The sequence below is a fragment of the Helicoverpa armigera genome, chromosome 7 (assembly GCF_030705265.1).
Source record: "Helicoverpa armigera isolate CAAS_96S chromosome 7, ASM3070526v1, whole genome shotgun sequence".
Taxonomy (NCBI): Eukaryota; Metazoa; Arthropoda; class Insecta; order Lepidoptera; family Noctuidae; genus Helicoverpa; species Helicoverpa armigera.
Window position 1 is genome coordinate 3,555,888 of NC_087126.1, and position 16,052 is coordinate 3,571,939.

Genomic DNA, 16,052 nt, shown 5'->3' on the forward strand with positions numbered 1-16,052 from the left:
ATATTAAAATTTAATTACCTTACTAATACATATTGGGATTATAGTGAATACTTGGGAGAGTATACAGTTTCGGAGATTACTTAAATTGCTAAAACAATACATACATATTTAATTAATTTAAGTAACGTGTTAACAAAGGTAGCTTACCTCTTATACCTTTCACTAAATTTGTAAGATGCTCTAAGCCTCAGGGAACGGACAAAATAAAAATGAACAGTCTCCTTGTTGGCTTATCGGAATAGATTACTTTTCCAAATGTCCTCTAGGGGAGCAGGTTCGACCACGGGGATATTTTTTTATAAATCGTTAAACTTTGAGACAGATTTGTCACGACTTTTTTGGTTTCAGCGACATTTCAGAGGGGAATTCTTGAGTCAATATGAGAATCCAGAGTTTTACGTGACAATTTCCTAGTTTTTTTAGTCTCTTTTTTAGTTTTTTCCTCTGTTGAGCACGTCTTTGCGTGTGGGCGAGTTAAAACATAATAACTACCATATTACAAATACTCGTGGCTCGTTGCCTACCGCACGCAGTGAGACGCATATTTTCAAGTACCAGCTTAAAATTTCTCAGATTATTTTTAATACCAATCGTGTTCGTCCATTGTTTTCTTTGTGACATATTTACGTTCCGTGTTGGTACTGTACGACTTATTTTGGTTCTCGCCTATTGTTAACCACTTCCTATACATTGTTGCTTAAAAAATGTTCAACAGTTTACAATAACACCCTTACTTCTCAAATCTGCTATATGAGCAATTTTGTTATTCCAAAAGCCTTTTAAAATATGTTTTGTAGATCACACATTAGTGAATTTTCGAAAATCACGCCTCAAAAAACAAATTAATATCATTAAAAAGCCTTTTCACCTAGGCATCCCCACGCAAAAACTAATGATCTTTATTTGTATCACATATCAGCAAAAACATGACAATAGCCCCATCCTTAATTGTATGGCGAAAATGTTTTTGTCAAACCACATGTTGATAGAAATATGATAGCTTCATTTTGTTGTTCTTCATTATGTTTTATCTCATTATAATTCGCTACGGGACGCCAACTCGGGTTTGACTATTATACCTAACAATAGTCCCACTAAATTGTTTTAATAGAGCCGCAGAAATTGTTAGTCATTGTGTTTTGTTGTAAACAAAACCATCCCTGTACTCATAACACCTGGTTTTTTTTATTGTTATCTGAAGTATTATAATTACAATCATATGTGGATGTGTATCTGTTTAACGGTTCATTAGTTTAAGAAGCATTCTTTTTTTCCTGAACTCATTTTATTGGAAAATAGAACACGTGTCTATGTTTCAATGGTACGTACGGAAAAGTTTGTAACATTTAAGTGGAGTGATAACACAAATATGGGGTGTCGATATTCCAAAGCCATCCAGGACATTCATCTATCATCACGGCAGATACCACATCAACCAAACTCAAGAGAAGAATGATAAATTTCAGAAAAATCTTCCCCAAAAACACACCTGAAATGTAAAGGCATGGAAATCAAACAATCTTAAATCAACAATCGTATTGAATCTTCGGTGCCTTCAGAGTTGAACATCGAAATCACTTAGCGGAGTAACCAAGCGGTTTCATTTGTGATTTAAATGATGTTTGTGAAGGTGCACCGCACTGCGTCATGCCGCATAGATGTATGGACCGACTTGTTTCTAACATGAGGAGTTGGGATTGCAACGGTATTTGTCGATTGCGTTGAATATTTTGAACAAGGATGTGATTTTATTAAGATTTTTAATCAGGCTAATTCAATTTATGGACTTAGAGCGTAGGTGGTTTGTAAAATCACCAGGTTAATTAGCTCCTTTAGTCTTAAAGGATTTCAAACTCAAACTCAAAATATTGATTTGCATGTTCAATTATATGCACTTCAATTATAACAACTGTATATAAGTATTATGTATTTAACAACTGTATATGTATAAGGTTATATTGAAGTTTGGCTTAACGGCCATTCTTGGAAGTCCTGCTAAGATGGTCCCAGTCTCACAGTTCACTCAGCTGCCTCAAATAATTCCAGTAGTAAACAACGTATCCAAACAACAACCAATACAAACACAGAAGTAGCAAACGTATTACAAGCTTCTGAGGTCGCACAAAGACTTAGTGCAGCTTACTAGTCCCCTTTAGGAGAAACCAGTGGACGGCGAAATTACCCCAAAACAGGTAAAGGTAAGCCGCTTTCTTTGATAGATACGTCTGAGAGAAATATCGAAGGGAAACTCACAGTGTCAAGTGTAAAATTGTAGATAATTCCACGTCTAGCGAAATTATTGGTCGGTCGAACAAAGTCTGTGAAAGTTGGAGCGATTAGAGCGAATATGGGGTGAATGTTGTTGGTGCCGGCAGCTACACGTAATATAAATGTACACAAAGGTTTTGTCGTTCCGAGAATAGTGATAGGTTAGTTTATGAGACTAAACGGGACGTGGAAATTGTTAGACTTTGTCCCTTTAAGCTGAATCTAAGTTTGCTTTGACATTGTGTGGCTTTGCCAAGAAATGTGTTTGTGTTTAATAATTACTATCAAAATTTACACTCTACGAAAAACTCAAATTTTTGTACACGAATCTCATTGGAAAGGACAGCTTCTTCCGTTTGTAACAATAAAAAAAATGCAGCTACCGCCTCCTTCTTACAATAAAATAACTTTTAAACACGTGTAAATAATATTATGTATGACACAACATATCCGATATATCGGGAACAAAATGTCATTTTGTATTCAAAAACAACGCATTACACACTGTGCTACACAACTGCAGGTGGAGTTCGCCCACGTCACATTTTCCGGTTACAACACAGAGTATTGAACAAATGGAGTAACGATATGCAGAGAGAAACGTGGGCTGTATCAATATTTACTATGCCTCATGAAGTTGGCAAGCGACGGCATCCATTATGCAACTCTCAAAGCTTCTCATATTCTCATAAACAATTGACTATGTCATGGAATGTGTTTTGAGTTCTCCATTGAGTAATTACTCTGTGACTTAGTACGTACCTGTTTACTGCTTCCCCGCTGATCTTACAACTTCATCTTGCCGTTTGCCCATCGCATATTTATTTATTACCAAAGAATGGGAATTTATGTAAGCATAAAATTATGTCACAAAAGGTATTAAAGAATTCTAAAAAAGAAATATGTCATTGAAGTTGTAATTCAAAGATGGCAATAAAACAGCATGAATTTAAAAATAATAAGTATCTGCTTAGGCTCATTATCGCAACTTGGATATCTTTATTACCTACTTAAAAATTTTAAATGTTTACTAATACATACTTTGAAGCTTCTACCATCACATTTTTCTGAACTCTCATTACAATAATTTAATTTCTACGCTATAAAATGATTACATTAGTAACTTAAATTATTTAAAGAAAAAATATTACAAAGTCTTTAAGAAAACTAAAAGTAACTATTTGTAATATTTGCGAATTAAGAAATACCATGTGAAAGTTTTTTTTTTGTATTTACTGATTTACATAGTTCACACACTGACCTTTTACCCAAAAATGACAAAAAAAGAAGGAACTATATGCAAAAACACCAACTTCCTTAATCCAAACACTAATGAAATTCCCCTAATAATATCTACCCGTGTCGTTTCACAGAATACCCGTTCCATGTTCCTATTCCAATTCGGCTTTAATTCCCGTATTCCGAGTAGGCGTTATTACTAGCCTATCGATTTAATTAGCTAATCCTTTAGGAGTTACGGTGCAAATACTTTAATTGTAATTTCCTTGGGTTTAATTTAAAGTAATAGTTTGGGCCGTATTTAGAGTTGTGCCGTTTGCTTGTCGTGTTCCGTTGCAGGTTATTAAGGTTAAGCGGATTGTGATTTTGTATCAGTGTTTTGGTTCAGGTAAGGTGTTAATTATTTGTTTCTGAGCTTAATTTTAAGTGAAATAGGTTTGAAATCTATTTATTGAAAACTGCGAAATCTTAGCAAAAAGAATCCTGGAAAAATTATTGAGAAGCAGGACTTTATATTGGGATAATAAGTTCAACCATATTTTCATCTCATCAAAAGATTAAAGTTACCCAGATGCCATACAATTTGCAAATATTGAAGACGTTGCAATACTTTGGTATCATTTATAACTATCTACAAACAAAAGAGTATTTATGTTATTATAAATGGTTACATTAATAAAATCTTTTTTCCTTCACTTTATTTCCCACGTATATTTTTCATTACTAAAATATTTGATCACGAATAGATTAACTCTATTGTGAATTTATCATTGTAATTTTTCCCAATCAGTTTTACATACATAATGTTTAATAATTTTAAATTCATGTAAAAACAACTTATCTAATCGGAATCATAGAGATTCCGATTACTTATCTTGTTAGTTTATCATTATAATAATATGAGAAATCGAATACAATATTTCTAAAGTGCCAAAAGTTTTGTTAAACTTATAATTTGTCAGAATCGTACAAATAAATAGTATTTCATGTTCACACAAAAGCTATAATATTATGCATATTGACGTAACGGTGAATGTTCATGTAAGCATTAATTATTGTCTCAATATGTTTATTTATGTTAAGATTAATAACTTAGAGATCAAATAGAAGGTCGTTTTCAAATACTATCTGTACGAATATAAATTTTAGATAGGAATATTTACGAACACGGCATGTCAACGCCTTCGTACTGAAGCTAATAATTAAAGTGTGCTCAAATATTAATTATGGCCACGATTTGTTCTATTATTAGCAGCTAAATAACCATAAGCTTTCACGCAACCAAATTCACAAAGTATATTGACTTTTCTAATTATATGCTGCTAAATATGTATAATGTGTTTTTAAAATCTTGTTAGTATTTTATTCGATGAAATATGTTGTATGTTTCTTTGAAATTCCGATATGAAGATGCTGTCATACTCTATAAGCAGGATTTAAACATACTTTCTAAGAAGCCACATAAAATAATACATTTCTTGTATACTCTCGAGAAATACAAATACACACAAATGTCAAGATATTCTGCGTGAAGCATCTTTCGTAGGTATATGGATTGCAGAATTTAACCCATATTCAATGTATTTCATTATATACTAGACTAGCCGATTTTACGCAGTTTCCACGCGTCTGGTGAGAACTACTGCCCAAACTGTATAAAACAGAGCCTTGTTACTCAGAAGAGTGTATTTTTTAAACACTGTAATAATTTTTCAAATAGTTTCAGTAGTTTCGGAGCCTTTAGGCTTTACAAACAAACACACAAAAAAATGTTTCCTCTTTATTATATAACTCTAGTCTAGATAAAACTGAATAAATAGTCGAATTAACATATAGCGATAGTTATGACTTTACACTTTCGAATACCCCAAAAACATCCCACATTTACCCGTTACACTAATTAACACTATGCCTTCTCGTTCACAAAAACTCGCTTCCCACTCCTGAATAGATTGACGTTCTTTATTTCAGTTGACAACTACAAATCTTGGGGGACCCTCCCACCATGTCAGCATGTGTCTAACACTCGCGTTACGCAGTCACTGACAATTATTTGTTTTGTTTAAATACTAGGATCAAGGGACGAGTTAGTAGCGATTTATATTCCGATTTTAAATCGTTGTAGATTTTCTCTGTTTTTCTTTAGTCGTGTTTTGTTTTTCAGTACGTATCTTGCAGTCTTATTTTTTTTAATTGTGGCGTTTTGAACTTACCGACTTACTTCGATAAATAATATTTCAATTTTGCGTAGCTGTCAAATTAATCCTGCACTTTTTATTCTTATCAGAATAATACGAGTTTATCAAACAAAATTGGTCCTTTCTTATTATGGGAAATATTTTTTCCAGTTGATCGATACATACTTAGTAACATAATATTTACTGCCTTGATAGAATAGGTCAACAACCTCTGCAAATATGCATTAAATTCACTGTTCGTATCTAGTATCTTCCATACACATCTTCATCCCCTTAGAACTATTAATCTTAGCCTTATCAGCAGATTCCAAACCATACATGTCATATGATGTTTGTTCTGATCAAACAGACCTTCACTGTCTATACATATAGGAAGTATTTTCCCAAATAGCTAATGATTTTCAGTAATTATCATTGAGACACTGCTCGTGACGACACATGAGACATCTGATATCTATGTGGAAAACAGTTTTTTAGGGTTCCGTAGCCAAAATGGCAAAAACGGAACCCTTATAGTTTCGTCATGTCCGTCTGTCCGTCTGTCCGTCTGTCCGTCTGTCACAGCCGATTTACTCGGAAACTATAAGTACTACAGTGATGAAATTTGATGGGAATATGTGTTGTATGAACCGCTACAAAAATATGACACTAAATAGTAAAAAAAAGAATTGGGGGTGGGGCCCCCCATACATGTAACTGAGGGATGAAATTTTTTTTTTCGATGTACATACCCGTGTGGGGTATCAATGGAAAGGTCTTTTAAAATGATATAAAGTTTTCTAAAAAACATTTTTCTTAAAGTGAACGGTTTTTGAGATATCAGCTCTCAAAGTCGTAAAAAGTATGTCCCCCCCCCTCTATTTTTATAACTACGGGGTATAAAATTCTAAAAAAAATAGAGGTGATGCATGCTAATTAACTCTTTCAACGATTTTTGGTTTGATCAAAGTATCTCTTATAGTTTTTGAGATAGGTTGATTTAACTGTAATTTACGGAACCCTTCGTGCACGAGTCCGACTCGCACTTGGCCGGTTTTTTTTATTTATCTATAACCAAAAATGCTTCGTTGCTTTTAGGAAGATCTCTAAGCTATCTTATTTTTTTCTTGAATGCTGTGTTTATCTACTTTTTACTCTTCTGACAAAAAGTCTTTCAATGCCACTTTTACAGCGGCAGTCTTTCTCGTATTCAATTATATTAATTCTATTTAAACGGTTTAACACTCGGTATTTCTAGATTTATAAATTGCTACAAGACAAATTGAATATAATGAATCATCTCCAAAAATCCATAGCACCATATCGCCGCTACCTTGCACCATAATCTATGTAATGTTGTCCACCTATAAATAGGTGCAATCGATGAGACAATACTATCCAATCCACGAAGAACAATAGGTAGGTTTGCACACATGTATAGAGGCAAAGGCCCTTAGTCTAGACGTGTTGTTTGTAGCCATATTGTCTTAAGATGTCTCACCGATAACTTAATCGAAACGTCTAGAAGCGGTAAATTGTAAGACGATAAGTGGAAGATATGAAGTTACTTGATCCTTGGAAGAATATTAACTTTGTAGAAATCTATGGAGTATGAGAATTTTCTTTCCTAAATTGAACATATTCAAGTTCTTTTCTAGGCAACGTTATGATGACGTTGCGAACGTCTGTCTGATTTTTGACAAAGAAAAGTTTAATGATAATTTATATTGTCTTCAATTTTTGAATAAAATACTGATTAGAACAAAGTTCTCTAATTAGCTTACTATTCTTATTAAAAAAGAAAATAATTATGTAAATTCTTCGATTCTAATTCTGTTTTATTGTAAAAGTATTAAATTCTTGCCTAAAATGCCTCATAAGCAGCTAAAACAGGATAATTATCTTAAGTTTGAAACAATAGCGTCTTCGGACCTTTGACTCTCACTTTTGTGAAACTTCAAAGATAATTATAATTTTAAACGATTGTACAGAAAAGGTAGAAACAATAAGTAAAAAATATACGTAACCATGAATTTTAATTTGTGTTGTACTAAAATAGGGTTGTCAAACCCCCGTCATGTCAGGGCTGTCAGGCTAAGTTTTTTCTAACTTCTGTCGCCCTTCGTACGTTGCTTTGATCTTTTTAATGCTTATTCCATATTTCACATGGGAATGTTATGAATAATGAATGTGAGGAAAAATTTTTAATTATTTTTTAACCTGCTATTGTTTTTTGTGTAATGCTACTGTTACTTTTTAATGTGTATCAACATTGATACTGAATAACTTTGAACTACATAATATAGGGTAGACATGATAGTTTTGGTTAAAATATAGGTAGCTCCAAGTTCAAAATGACACCAATGTCAAGTATGATGACCAAATTGCAGAATCTTAAACACATTTTATATAAGTATTAATTAAATCAAGTATTACAAAAAGATACTCGTTCTAAACGCTTAAGTACCAATAATAAATGAGTGTACTCAGCACATCGTCAACAGATACAAAAAGCAACTTAATTACACAGCTCATTCTAAATCTTAGTCTTGACTAGTCTGAGCTCTTTCAAATGACAGCAATTATATCTCAAACGACTCAGTCAGAGCTGTGACATATACTTAAAGATTGATCTCTGAATAATTGATGAGAATTGCACGAGCAGACTTTGAATTACGACTCAGAATGAATACGATTGAAAACTAAGACCAGTTTAGTGACTAACTGTTGCAAATGAAGTTTGAGTTCAATTGAAAGTAGTGTAAGTTCTTCACAAATTCAGTGGAAGGTAATGAATTAAGTTGGGGACTTGGTACAGTTGGTTTTTTTGTTTTTTATGAAATAATGTATGGCTGTGGAGGTTCAGGAAAAAAATGAATGCAGATTCAATTTACATGAATTTGTGTTTTTTTTTAATATAGCTTCATGTACATATCCATGCATATACCTAAGTAGCTATCAGAGAATTTAAAACGAAGGAAATAAACCATAGATGTATAGTTTTTACTTGATCATTTCAAAATATTGAAAATGGTTTATAGTCCAGCATTGTACTCGTTAAGTTTCATGACGAAAATAAAACTGAAATGGAATATCTTATCAAAGGAGACGAGGTACTTTTGAAATTATCTTTACTGATCAGTCAACATAATGTGATGTCATAAAATCTTAGAACTTAAAACTGAAATCTTTAAATCAATTCAGATGCGGCAAATAAGGTTGCTAACCTACAATACTTAAGCTACAAACTCCAAGCAAGAAAAACGCTTTAGGAGACCGTTGGCAAGAAAATTGAAATAATCAATACCAAAAACTTTAGGTACCTATACAATAATCATACCCCTGCCTCATCATCTTCAAGAGGGAAATGACAAGAACGTAAAGCTGAAGAGCATACTCGTACTTACTCATGCGATTTGGAAATTTATAGCACCCCCAGCAAGACTCGTAAATGCTGACGACGACAATAATCTTGAAATGGCTGAGGAAAATGAAGTTACGGAATGTAAAGACAGAAGGATAGGAATGTCAACAAGGGATGATATGAATATGAACGATGAAATATCTGGAGCTTCAGCCCTAAACGGTTGTATTGACCTATCATAATATGCAGTAGTTTGTAATGTAGTACGCATTACTATGTAAGAAGCAAGTAAAGCGCTTTAAGATAAAGAAGTTGTGCTTGATATTTATGATGCCATGTTCGTCATACTTTACCAACTAAATTGTAAGTTTTAACGCTTTTGTTCAATGCATTATTGTAGTTGTCAGACCTAAATCTTTCAAAGTCACACTTTGTGCGGGTAAACTTAACATTTTCACGACTTCAGCCAAGTTTTGAGTACGCTAAATAAATTTCTTGTGACTCGGGTTCGAACTGTCAAAGTGGCTGCGAAATAAATCGTTTATTCTGATGTTCACTGTGTTTTTTTGCGTTTATATCAAGTAAATATCGCTATAGTATTAGCATGCGCAAAGTAGAATTGAGTTATTGATGATGATAGATTTAAACAAAGCAGATCATTTAAAATGATAATGGAAACTTCTTCAGCAATTTTAAATTTCGTTTAACCACAAAATTCACTTAAAGCTAAATTGTTTGCTCTATCATTAATCCTATGATCAACCTCTGCATCAATTTCACAATCAGAATCAATCTCCATTTCATCTCTTACTTTATTGACATCTACAAGTACAATTCTGCTCGGAATCTTATTCGCATAACATACAACCATTGTTTATGATCTTCAGTGTCCATAAAATGTTATCAATAAGCATGATGCACACACAAAAGGCGGTGCCGTGGTCTGATTGATTCAGGTGCACTTACATAAGTATGTGGGAGGAATAATTTGTAACTGTGTGCTCCTGGGACGTGGGGCAGCGAGCGATGGAACTAGTGTGGATGTTACTGCTAAAGTTTATTTGTGTTTTAGTTCATCTGTTAGAGAAACTTTGGCGTTTGAGTGGTGATACTGTGGTTCTATGGATCATTGTGAATCTATTATTTCTTCGCCACTATTACGTAACATATCCGTCCTTTAATATCATGGATGAGATTTTTGCAAAAATGATTGAAAAGTTAAAATTTTACCTTTTTGTTATTCTTATTTTGATGTCAGTATTCAAAATGGCTTATCGTTACTAAAACAACGCCACAGTCACCTAGCCTATCAAGATTATCAGGCATACAGCACACAACTCCGGTTGGATATTATGCCATGTCATCTCTTGAGCCTCCACAACGCAGGTTTACATTATTCAAATGCATTCGTTTCTATTCCCACGTACACTTTTGGCAGCCCCGAAATTGATCACTGTAGTCCTTCCTGTTACTGCAATAAGGGCGAAAATTGCTTGCGTTGAAGATTTTATAGAAGCAGATTAGATTGGTGATTATGACCAGTGTTGGTAACAAAGCTACGCTGTGTAGAAACACAAAGCATTAGCAAGACAGTAATGCAACACTTATGGTAATATCCATCACATTTTTCAATCCATTGAGTTGTATGTGAGATGTCTGGGACAGTTGTACCGTTAAGTGAGAATTTATGTATACGATAAATTCTATATGATGACAGAAACTACACAGAGAGAATTGATAAAATTATGACGAGTTCAGGTATCTGCTGTATTTTGTGATATTAATAGCAAAGATGAATAAATACATATTTAAAAAAAATATATATTAAATTTCGACGACTTAAGCTGCAAATACAAATCAATAAAAGGATATATCCATTAGAAGAATTCACTCAATTAACGCAACTGATTCTGACGGCACCGTTTAAAACACTTTAATTAACCACTATATAAAATCGATATCCAAATTAATGAAACACTTAAATGCTTTGGATAAAATACTTATACACAGACATAAAGAAGATAAGAGAGCTTAAAGAGAACATTTAGCTTCCAGTATAATAGGCAGATAGCTAGCAACGAAATCCTGACCGGTTTCTAATAATATCTATCGAAGGCTTAAAAGCTTTAGACTTAATTATCCGATTGGTTTTCGGCTGTATTCTTAGTGAAGTTTCCATAGTACGCTGGACTTGGTTGCAAGCAATTATATTAAAATTTCTATGTTTACAATATAAAAAGGTCGGCGTCTTAATTTGACCTTTTGAGCAAATTGAGTAGCATATGTTTGGTAATGGAATAATTGATTGCATTGATTTATACTATTAAAAAATAATTGTACATCAGTCAGAGTTTAGCTAGCCTTCTTCCAACAAGACACAAACAAGATAATATATTTCTAAAGGCACAGATCTAATAGGGAGTCTAAAAATGCGGTAGGCGGAGACGTCTCGTCATTCAATGGGAATGCGCCCCAAAATAGTAGCATTTCTCTTATCTGACCAAACTGCACATTCCGACTAGGCAAACTATTATTATCTAGCTACAAAGATACAGGGATTACTTGTGAAATTCTAAATAGTTTTAACTAGTGTTCCATACAATGTATTGGAAAGAGAACATTATGTTGGAATGAGCATAAATTCCTCGGTTCATCATAATTTAATAGTTTGTGGGTTTAAGACACGCATGAAATAAAAAGTTGCCATCACAAAAAATATAAAAAAAAGAACGCGTAAGTAAACGTTTCATCCACCAAAGAAACCACAAATACGGTAAACAAAAGATAAAGGCACCTTTAATATATTAAATTCGTATTGGAAACACGAGATTCGATAAACCGATGACAGAACCGCCGCCGCAGAATACTAATCGAGAGATTTGCGCGCGACCGCAAGCTAACACAGTAGACTGATCGCACGCACATGAGGTTCTGTAGAACAAACCTGCCATAAAGTTATGATACCCTGGTACTTTGTGACTTTATATTTATACTGAGGAGTTAGGATTTTCTTCAAAGGAAGTTGACGGAATTGGAATAATGGTTATATCTGAAGAATACTTCTGTAAGTAACGTGTGCTTCGAATATTGTCATAGATTTTATGCACAGTTTACTTATATTTTTTGTTTAAAAATGGGTGAGAATAGCCACGCATGTAGTAGACCACAACCACCACCGTTACTTAAGGAATAGAAAATACGTCTTATTATATGTCATCAAAACAATGTAAAAATGTAACAACTTCACATAGGTAAGATTCTTTCAACAATGTTTTCCTACAGATAAAAGGCAAAGGTGAAGTTTACCTACAAAAGTATTTGCTCCTCACAATATTTTTATGACGCTAGTAAACACGTGACACAGAAATACACTTCACCGAGTCACAGGTATACTTAGTACATTCAGAAAATAAACACTTGATCTTCAGTCTCATTCGGCTTCCCGTCACGTAAAGGTGTCACAATTGACGGCGTTTCATCTCGATCTCAAGTTGCATGAGTTTGCTGTATTCCTCTCTTTACAGTTTTCTTACTTTTCGTCTCCTTCAAAGTATCGGAAAAATATTTTGGGCGAATAAATTCCTTCTTATGGCATTGGACCTATATTTGTTTAACAACTCAATTGCTTTCATCTATGCTATGAAGGTACAACTACTACTACTTTTGTAGTGTATGCAGTCTATTGTCGGTAATTGAGCCTTGAAACTATACCGATTAGGCTGATAGTGTTTCCGAATGACGTTTGTCTTGAATAGAATAATATCGAAGCTACATTAGATAGATACATTGATACCGTTTGAACTAGGTATCAAGTTTTTAATAATGCATGACTTGGCCCAATGCCTACAACTAACTGACCCAATTCAATTGACGCTTACAAAATGCGTGATAGGATACATAATACACGAGTATGACACGCAACGGACATTTGATCATGAATATTTCATTATTACACGTTGAATACTACATCTTTTTATCTACAAGGAGTCTTTTAACAATTCCCACTGCGTGTCTGCGATATCCCCAATTTAATGCCTCCCATGGTTTTCCTTGTGCTGAGGTGTCAAGTTTATCTGCTGATCTCCGTCCCGGTCTACCGCCAAGCTATTGTGTGACGTAAGCGTTATGGAAAATGTCCCGCATTGCTTATAGGACCAAGCAAGTCATTGCATATCGGACAGAGTAGTAGAAGAATTTCATATACATACTACTTTTGGGGAAAATACTGTCCGGTTTTATTAATGGCCAGTGACTGCGAGTAGTTTGAAAAAGGAACGAGGTTCGTTTGAGGTACCCTAAAGTAAAACCCTAAAGCCATCAAATTCCTTTATCGCCATAAACAAACCGCAAAAAATCACACGACCGTTCGGCTTTCACTAAAATATTGTAACAAAGACTTTTCAATTCGGACGAATATTTTTTCGCGAACAAAAAGCGTAGTGCGCACACCAACCGGAGTTTTACTTCTTTTTGCGGTTAAATGAAAGTTTTTATTTTCTATTTTCTTTCGTCGTGACGATTCGCTGTGGAGTTATTGTTTAACGATGAAATTGTTATTAAAATTTTGTTTCGTTTTAATTGAAAACGACTGTTTTTATTTTGCTACGGTTTTCTTGCAAGAATTTAAACAGCGAGCGAATAAGGTTTATTTCAAAGAGTGCATTTTATGAGATCATAAAATAGATTATACTCATACTTTGTCTATGTAAATTTAGATATATTATCAACTTCTAAAAGCTCATTTCCCATTATCTTCATTTTATTTTAGATTGCCAAGAAAGCACCAAGACTTTTTGAGAAATTGTAGCTAGGATTGAGATGTACATGCAGGCGCAAACTATGTCAACAAAGGCTACGAACAAATAAACTAAAAGCATCAAAACAAACAATTCACTCACATCAAAAAATTAAAATCCTAGAAACCAAAATCCGAGCCATTACACAGAATACGGGAGACGATCAGATAAGTGCAATACAATGGGCCCACGACATAAAGACATCATATCATTCTACCACAATAAATTCTTAAAAGGGCGGTTTATGGCACAAAAGATTGAGGTTTTGGGACAAAATTGTAGTTTTTTCAAGTGAATTTCGAGTTACACATCCCTTTTGTACAATGCATGGGAACAAGAGGAGTGATCAAAACACATAAAGTTTCGTGTTACATAATTTATAGGTAGTTTTTACTTGAGCAATGTGGAGGCAAGGAGACTTGAGATGTTGACGTACTCTGAGACAATTTTATCGTCATTTGCCATTATACGTTTCTTCGGTACAGGAAATATTGACAACTATAATGCTTTAAAAAGAATCGGAAACCGTTTTTTTTAATGCGGTTGTTAGATTTTTAAATTCAATTCAGAAAAGATAAAAAAATGTACCAATGTGTTGACATTTGAGTGGAGTAATATACTTACTTCGCAGTATTTGATTATGATTGAAATAGCTCTGTCTTTGGATAAAAATCAACAAAAATAAAATAAATCTAACACTTTATTATGACAGTTGACTATCTCAACCAAAACCTCATAATATAGCAATCAGGATTTTTTTGAACGATCACAAACGTCTGGTCATAGATTTTGATGACATTAGAAGAAAAAAGCCATACCCTGCCAAAGATACAGCCGTAGATACTAAAATATTGTGACGGCATCCTGCTGTGATGTATTTGCCAAAATGTGGGTGCCTTATCAAGATGTGGCATCGCATCTACGACCATTGCAGATGTTATTTTTCCTTCTCCAATGTGCACATTGCAATCTCCTTCATACAGTCCTATAATGTTTGCTACAATACCAACAATGTCTAGTAGTTCATCATTTTTATTGTAGGGCGCTTTGCCATTAATCGTCTATTGTATCTGTACTATTAAATTTTAACTCTGTGGGTTCAATTGTGTTTTAAAGTATTGATTTATGAGTTAAGTGTTCTAATGTTTCGGTAGCGAGTTCATTTAGATTTTTTATTGTTGGGATATTTTTTATTCCAATAGCTATAAAATACATTCATCAAAAAAGTTGCAGATAGATTGCAAGAATTCAATATGTGCATTCGAAGATTCTTTACGCATACAAATTGATATAAAATACTCTTTAATTTAAACAAAAGCCACTTTACCCGAACTTATCACACAATCATATCAATTGCATGCGCTTCATAATTTAAAGGAACACATATCAAATAAGATTAAAAAGCGTTGATTCAGCGAACGAACGTGTAAGAATTTCTGCCTAGAGCCTCCGTGGTGTCGAGATAAAAAACATTATTTATTGCCGTTGTCCCCTTGCACGCGATCTAGACAAATTAAACGAGTAACTTGATCAGACGACACGTCACGAATAAGTTTTGGTGGCGTACGTACATTATTTTCTAAGAAGTGAATTAAATATTGTGATATCGCTCGTGATGCAATACGATACCACCAAGATAAAAGCTTCAAATTAATTAACAACGAAACTTGCCTCCAATCAGTTGAAATGAAATATTTCTTTGCCACTACACTAATGAACGAAATTCCCTAAACATAAAATTTTGATAGACTTGTTATTAGTTTAATTTTTGCTAACAAATTGCCAGACATCAATCTTAATACAAATTAACAGGATTATCATTTTATATGCACAGAATCGGTTTTCGATGTGTTTACTTAATTTGTATTGCCTAACGTTGGCCAATTAGGCCTGTCATTAATGGTCTATAGCTGTACAAATATTAATTTAGCCGTTTACTATTTTGAGCTCGTAGCAGAAGCATCGCTCTAAGTGGCCACAATCGCTCTCCAGTCCCCACTTACATCACTTGAGCGTCAAGCAAAAACTGAATACACGGCTCGAGCATACTTCAGTGACGAGAAAAAAGCACCAGGTGCCTACCGAAAGCGCTCATTGTTCCAGTGAACGAGAAAGATTAATAAATCTTTAGAGAGTTGAGTATCTGCGGCCGATCTCGCGGGATGCGAGCTTCGGGCCAGGACGCGTTATTGCAATCCTATTCAGATG

At 33.9% G+C, this 16,052-nt stretch overlaps 1 protein-coding gene across 1 annotated transcript in view; it reads left to right on the forward strand.

Moving 5' to 3' along the window:
• The window catches only part of LOC110378459 (5'-3' exonuclease PLD3), a 570,622-nt gene extending 563,870 nt beyond the window's left edge, over window positions 1–6,752 (forward strand). The window contains exon 12 of the transcript XR_010276652.1: window positions 6,175–6,752. The gene's annotated coding sequence lies outside the window, so the exon portion shown is untranslated. The remainder of the gene's footprint in view (window positions 1–6,174) is intronic.
• The last annotated feature ends 9,300 nt before the right edge of the window (window positions 6,753–16,052 follow it).